This window comes from Cavia porcellus, unplaced genomic scaffold (genome assembly GCF_034190915.1).
Source record: "Cavia porcellus strain 051 isolate PalLab524CR breed Dunkin Hartley unplaced genomic scaffold, mCavPor4.1 scaffold_6, whole genome shotgun sequence".
NCBI classification, from domain to species: domain Eukaryota; kingdom Metazoa; phylum Chordata; class Mammalia; order Rodentia; family Caviidae; genus Cavia; species Cavia porcellus.
Genome location: NW_026947489.1, coordinates 46,422,381 through 46,430,652, shown reverse-complemented (window position 1 = coordinate 46,430,652; position 8,272 = coordinate 46,422,381).

The window sequence follows — 8,272 nt, the reverse complement described above, 5'->3', positions numbered from 1 at the left end:
CCTTCTCCTGGGTGGCAAGACTTCCAGATGCTTTAAATCAGTATATTTTTTAAAAACTGATTTTATTTTTTGGAGCAGTTTTGGATTCATGGCAAGTTGGGTGGAAAGTCCAGATAATCCCCAGGTATGGCCTGCCCTACCTCCACCTAGTCTCCTCTGTTACCCTCATTCTCCACATGAGTGGTGTGTACTTGATTTTTTTTTTATTTTAAAGAGGATAAAACAGAATAAAAACAATTGAAACAAACCAGTGTAAAAGGTACAGGGCTTCAAAATATTATGAAATCAACAATAGTTGCCATAATGCCTTTTGATGTCTTCAAAATAGCTGCAGATAACTTCAGGCATAGTAAAAATCAAACAGAACAGAATAGAATAGAAACAATAAAAACAAAACAATGAATGCAATAAAGGACTTCAAAATAAGTCTATAGTAAATCCAAAATGGCTACCATAATATGTCTTGCTATCTTTGAAATAGCTGCTCCTGCCATCGGATTTGACATAATCAAACCAAACAAAAGAGAACAAAACCCAACCAAACAAAACAATGGAAACGATACAGGACTTCCAAAACAAGATGAGGGGGAATCAGCAATAGCTGCAACCCTCAGAAGGAGATTCCCCTCTACACTGTGTACCATTGTCCTCTGAATCTATGGTCAGACCAGTGGCCATAGATGTGCAATATTAGTGAAACACCAGAGCATCACAAGCATCCAATTGTATTTCACCTCCATGGCTATCATCACAGCCTGTGTTTCTCCAGATAAGCCTATTGCTTATGGCAGTGGGAGTGGAGTGGGGGTAGAGGGGTGGGTGCGTGGTTGATTTTTCTTGTTTGCCAGCCTGCACACTGGAAGTGGCTGTGTTCTGTCTGTTTCAGTCTGGCAGCAACCCACACATGGTGCTGGTTTGCAGACTGGGCTTGCTTGCTGGTGTGGCTTTGTTCTCCCTACCCCTGGTCCATGAATGACGCTGACTCCTGGGAGGAGACTGGGATCTGTCTGTTGCAGTTTGGCGGTGGCCCATGCGTGGCACTAGTTCCCCCACTGTACTTGATTAACCAGTGTGGCTATGTGGGTGTCACCCCAAGTCCATAGTTTGTGTTAGGTTCATTCTTCTTGTATCTTCTATAGATTTGGGCAAGTTTATAATAACACGTATCCACTGACTATACAGAGTCATTTCCCTGCCTTAAAAAATCCTCTCTGCTCTGCCTATTTATTGGGAAATCCCTGATATTCCTACTGTCCCCAGTTTTGTCTCTTCCAGAATGTTGGATACTGGAAAACAAGCACTGGTTATTATCATGGTGATAGCCAGTGTCATGCAAGATTACAGTTCATTGTTCTCTTGCTCAGTGGCTACTCTGTAAGACAGATAAGGCGAGATGATTGATGGCATTTTTGATCTCTAGTTTTCAAGGCTGCTTCCTTTCTGGTTAGGTCTTGTCTTAGTTACTTTTTACTCGTCGCTAAGACAAAATACCTGAAGCCCAAGTTGGGAAAGGAAAGGTTTATTTCTTACAGTTTTTGGAGGTTTTAGTCCACACTCAGTTGGCTCCCATGCAGGAGGGCATGGCTGGGCTGCCTTTCATGGCGGCTGCAAACAGCAAGCTCGAACCAGCAAAGAGAAAGAGACACCTTCTTACTGCCATTACATCATATCCTGGCTCCGCCCATTTGTGGGTGGAGCACTGACACCATCAATCCAAGCACTAGACACTGAATAAATAACAAATGCACAATTCAGACTCATGAGGCCTGGGGGACACAGACATAAACCATGACAGGTCTCATTTTCAGGGAAACAAGAAATTTGTTCTCAGTACTTCATATATTACTTATAACAATACAAAATTTGGGAAAGAAGCCACTTACTTAACCAATGAGAACAGAGATTTTGTTATAGAATGATTCTAACTCTTATTCCCCATGGAAATGGCCATGTCTGTAGAAGAAGTATGAAAATTACACTTTTGGTCCAGTCAGCTTCAGCAGGGAGAAGAAATGGGCTCCTGTGTACACAGCTATCACCCCACTCCATCTTTGTCACCTGCACTGTGGCTCTCTTACTGGCTGTGCATCAGTCTGACCATGACCAGTGATTGCTTGTAATCAGTGCTGCTTGTTTTAATTTAGGCTCCATTCTTAATAGTTTTAACCACTATTCATAAACAGCTATGTTGCAAGTGTGCTTTGGAGAAAACAGGCCTGTGACTGGAAGCTGAGCATTGTATTGTGTGTGTCATTTGATTTTTCCTTAGATTTTCGCAGCCCTTTGGACACTGCTATACTACCTGTGTCCAAATAATGCAGGCTGCCTAGAAGGGATTCCTGGGTTCCAGCAGGCAGTGCTTGGCCACCATATGTGCTGGCTTCTTCCACCATCTGATGCAGCTCCTCTCTATTCCACATGGCTCCTCTTGCTGCCCTTTGGGTGGGTCCTTGAATTTGGCAGTCTGATTTTCTTCAATTCTTTATAGATTCTAGATATGAGTTATTTGTCTGAGGGACAGTTTGCTAAGTTTTTTCTACTCTGTGTATTGTCTTTGCACTCTGTTGGTGATTCCTTTTCTGTACAAACGATTTTTAGTAAGATGAGATCCCAGATGTTGATTCTTTGCTGTTTTTTCCATGCAGTCAGGGTTTTGTTAACGCTATCTTTGCCTCCATCTATGTCTTGAAGAATTCTGTCTATTTATTCCAGCAGATTTAGTGTTTCTAACATTTCATTTTTTAAAAATTTTATTTAAGGAGAGAAAGAAAAAAAACAGAAAAAGGGTACAAGTTATACAGAATATCAGAAAACATAAACAGTAGGAAATCACTAGGTAATAGATTACATATTGTCATCTTAGAAATAGTTGTTCAAGTTACAAAATTAAAGCATATAAAGTGGATATTCAAACAGTGAGACTGCAAATAGTTCTGTTCAATAATCCAACAAAAACTCAGTGATATGGTTATCTATCTTATACACTTAAATATACATGCAGTTATATCCTTTAGAGCACTTTATTGGCCTCTCTTTTTTACAATGACAATTACACATTTTGACAATTACACATTATTACTCCCACAGTTCTTATTACTTTTTTTGAAGAGAATAAAACCAAATGTGACATAACAAAACAGAGTCAGTTAAATCAAAAGGATGGACATAGTACATAATGTAAAAACAGAATACAAGGTGATCAACAATGGTTACCATAATGCCTCTTGCAATCTTAAAAAGAATTGCCTATATCATCAGTTATAATAAAATTGAACAAAACAGTAAAGAACAAAACCAATAAAACCAAAACATTGGAGACATTATAGGACTTCAAAAGAAGATAATAGTCAAACCAGAATGGGCATCATAGTGAATCTTATTGTCTTCACAGTTGTTGCCTATACTCTCGAACTTGGTACTATCAAGCAAAACAGAATAGGGGAAAATCTGTCAGAACCAGATGGTGAGAGCAGTACAGGGTTTCAAATCAAATTAATAGGAAATCAAAGTGGGTTACTATAATATATTCTGATATTTTTTATTTATTTTTTCCTTAATTAAAAAGATAAAAATAAAAAAGTAAATAATAAAAAAGATTGAGATAAAAGAGTACATAACAACAAAACAGCACAGATCAAAACATAACCATTTAAGCAAAATAGTGTTTCACCACAAGAAATCCCAACATAAAAGTAGTTACCATAGTGTCTCTTTCCTTGAAATCTTTGAATATAACTTCGTATACTATAACATCAAACATATCAAGACAATGTAAAATCATTTAAGAGAATGACAGTATTACAGGGTATTTAGAACCAACTAACAGAAAATGAACAGTGGTTTCTGTATAATCTCCTTGTCTATAAAAGCTTTGTTTATATTATCACATATAATAAAAGCCAATAAGGTACAACATGTTAAGTCCAATGGAGACAGAAGAACAAAAGCTTGATGGGACTTCAAAACAAGATGATATTAAATCAGCACTAGCTATTATGATGTCTTGTTTTCTCCAAAATAGCTGTTCCTACCATCCAATCTTCTCTGCCTCATTTCTGTTGAGATCTTTTTCTGTCGTTTGTTGTCAGTTTGTCTTCTTCATTTCACTTTCTACTCCATTCATTGTGGCCTCTCTGCCACTGTTTCTGGAATCTTGGTATTTTTCTTTTTTAGAATGACCTGCAGTATTCTCTGTAGAGTTGAATTGGTGGTTGCAAATCACCCTAGTTTCTCTTTATCCTGGAAGCACCTTGTTTTTTCCATCAATTTCTAGGGACAGTTGTGCAGGATATAACAATCTTGGCTGGAGGTTATTATCTTTCAAAGCTTGAATTATTTCCCCGCATGCTCTTTGTGATTTGATGTTTTGTGCCGAGAAGTCTGCTGTAATTCTGATGGGTGTTCCCTTGTAAGTGATCTGTTTCTTGTCTCTGATGACTTTTAATATTCTGTTCTTATATTGGATTTCTGGAATTTTGGTTATTACGTGGCTGGGTGTAGTTCTGTTTGTGTTGTATTGTGGCTGGAGTCCTGTATGCCTCATACATCTGAGTATCTTTACCTTTTGCTAAATTATGGAAATTCTCTTGGATTATTTCTGTGAATAGCTTTTGTAGTTCATTTGTTTGTGTCCCTACTTCTTCTTTTATGTTCTTAATTCTTAAGTTATAGATCCTCTTATCATCTTCTAGCCTTTGCATTATTGCTGTTTGTTTCCTTGTTATCTTTAAGAAGTTTTTCATTTCATACTCCCACATTACAAATCTGTCCTCCAGTTCAGATAATCTATCCTTAGTTTCTTTCAAGCTGTTATGCCAGCTTTCAATAGAGTTTTTAGTTTCCTGGTAATCTCTTTGAACCTGCTTCACATAGTCTATGTTTTCTCTATTTTCTCCATTAAACAATTCTCCCCTTTTTTTTTCTGTTCTTCCATTCCACCATCTGTTTTTTCTTGGGTGGTGCTTATCATTTCTCTAACTGTTCTACTTATAGCTTGCTTTAAATGGTTAAATACTTCACTTTTGAACTCGTCTATGAGGCTCCAGAGATATCGCTTTATGTCTATTGGTGCCGTGCCTGATATTGCATGTTTTCTGTCCTCATTCTCTTTTGCATTTACCTTTCCTGGATCAGTGTTCTCAGGATTGGGGGCTGAGGACCCTTTCTTCTTGCTCCCTCTCCCCATACTTTTTGTTCCTTCCTTACAAGTGTAGATAGGAGGCCCAGTTTCTTTCTGTGTCAGTTACAGTTTGTTTGAATTGTGCGGGCTAGGTGTTCCTGTCCACTGCAGTGTACTGTGGAGACACAGACCTGGGTAGCCTCTGCTGGGCCCACCCCTCCAGGTCAATGTACTGAAGGCTTCACTGCTAGGGTGCACCACCAGGTGCAGGGACCTAGTTTGGGCTAGCCTACTGGGTCTCAGCCTGTGGCGTTACTCAGTCCAAGTGCTCCCCACAATCCTGCTTGAGAGGGGAATGTGTGACTAAAGTCACTCAGCACCCTGTTCTGGCTAGTCTGCCCAGTCTCAGAATGTCCTCTGTTGGAGCCTCCTAGTCTATGGAAGGGTCCCCATTCCTCTCACTCACTGCAGGTCAATGCAGGGCTCCTTGCCAATCCCACTCTCAACTCCGTTTGCCGATTCCCCTCTCAGAGCTTTCACATCTCTGTCCCTTCAGTGCTGAATCAGATGCAGCAGCAGTGGCAAGAAATTCAAATTGTGGTTTCCAGAGGCGCAGGTTGCAGCTTCAGTGCTGAGATTTTATCTGTTCCATTTATAGCACCAGGACTGCATTTCCAGTTGGTTTCTTTCTGCTTAGTTCATTACTGGGTGGGCAGGGTATATCTCCCCTTGCTTAGGACTCCTCACATTGCACCATTCCTGGATTCTAAGCTGGCTATCTCAGAGAGCCTCCGTAGCTGCTGTTATCTATCCACCATGTTCTCCCAGAAGTCTAACATTTCATTTTTAACAGAAACTTGTACATATGGCTCATTTGTCCTTGGACACTATGCACATAAAAAGGAATAGGTTACAAATAATGATTTTAAAAGTCAGGTACAGGCTAGGAATATAGCTTATCACTGAAGCATTTGCACAGCTTGTGCAAAGTTCTGAGTTCAATCCCCAGAACTATAATCAATCAATCAATCAATCAATGTTAGAAATTGTGTCACAACTTTAAGTCAAATAATTTTTCTATATATGACATTTTGGTATGGAAATGCTCTGTATTGTGTAGATGTGTGTATGTGTGTGTGTGAGAGAGAGAGAGAGACAGAGAGAGTGACAGTTGTGTATATAGCTGTGCAGAGGACAGCACTGATGAATTGCTGGTAAAAGTTTAAAAACGAAAATTCCATCTACTGCGAGGTGCGTCCTGACACTTTCTTCCTGGGTGCTTTCATGTCCTGTCTAATGTTGTGGCCACTCTCCTTTGCAGCCTTAAAGCAGGAAGCAGTTATTTACACCCAGTCTACCCTTCCTTCTGTACAGATGAAAGAAAAGCAGTTCACACAATGCCTTCTTTAAAAAGCAAATTATTTACTATTGTTATTTAAATGAAGTCTTGCTCTGCTGCTCAGGCTGACCTCCACCTCCAAGGCTCCATTGATCCTCCTGCCTCAGCCACCTTCCCAGTCAAAGATAGCATATCTTTTTTGTGTGAGGGTTTTTTTTTTTTTTTTTTTTGGCACTGCTGTGGGTGAAACTCAGAGCTTTGTATATACTAGACAAGTGCTGAACCACTAAATTACATTTTTAGCCCTTCCTAATCAGTTTTTAAATTGTATTTATTTATGATAGTTCAATCCTTGTATGCAACATGTGTAATGATCAAATTGGACCAGCAACACTTCTAACTCTCTAAATTAAAAAAAAAATGAGGTATGCGGATGCTTAAAAAACAGCTGACCTCAGTGTGTGTTATTGGTTACTGGAGACTGGGAAGGGTGGAGGGAGGTTGGGTAAAGGGCTCAGGTACATGGCAGGAGGAGTAAGTTTTATGTCTCACAGCATGGTGTGTCTGTTCCTGGGTTATAGGTTGTAAAGATCTAGAAGGGAGAAGCTCAAAGGCTCCAAACAAGAAGAAATGATGAGATGGAAATGTGAATCACCCTGATTTGATGGGCAGCACATAGTGTGGTGGTTGCTGGAACATTGCGCTGTTCCCTGTGAGTGCCTTTCTGGAGTGACAGCATGTTGCCCCAATCACAGAGACCACCGGATGCTCTGGCCCCGCCCACCAGCATAGCAGGAGGTCTGATGATTCCAGCCTCGCTTGCTACTCATGTCCTCCGTGGGAAAGACAAGGGCGATAGCCTCCTAGCCCCGCATACCGTGGTTGACATCGCTCTGGAAGGTTTTCTCACCAACCCTGAAACTGCTGTGGGGCCCAACTTTGAAAATAGGCCTAGTGAGATAAAGAAATGTATTTTTTTGTTCACACTGATCCTGAATGGATCTTTTCAAATCTTGGAATGTATGTGGAAACTCCTTGGATTCCTGAAAAAGTAGAACATGCTTGCCTGTGTCCTGAGAGTGCACTGGGCAGTGTGCGTGTCTTTTACACACTGATCATGTAACACTTATGAGTAAACCCATCTATTATCTGAGGAAACTTCTGAGCTTCAGAAATTATCTGGCAATTTTGCATAGTGAATGATAAGCCAGGGAATCTCTTCAGATCCTCTTGTGAGGGAAGTTTGCTCAGAGTTCCTGGATAGCAGTGACCAAATGCATTATAGGTGGGTTGTTTCATCTCTCTGGGCAAAATGAAACTTCTGAATAGAGGTTGAGATAAAAAAAAATTGTCCAGGACAAGGACTCATCCATCCATCTGTGCACCTACCTATCTGTCTATCCATCCACTGACCCAATCACCCATCCACCTGTGCAACTCTTTGCCCATTCATTCATTTGTCCATCTACCCATGCATTTGTGCATCTGTCTGCCCACCCATCTGTCCATTCATCTGTTTATCCATCTGTCTACCTGTCCACCTATTCACCCACCCATCTCTCTATCTGTCTGTCCATTCATCCATTGGACAAACTTGAAGAGCACAGGAGGTGCAGACTGATGATAAAGAGGCCCCTCCACACAACCATTCCACAACAGTGCAGAAGTGTCCAAGAGCACAGCTCCAGGTGACCACAGCCTTGGAGACAGATGCTGGGAGTGGCCTTCACTCTTGAGATGTGGTTGGAAAGTGGCCATCCCTGAAATGGACATGGCAGCAGAGAAACTGCAGGCATGATGATGATGAGTGGCCA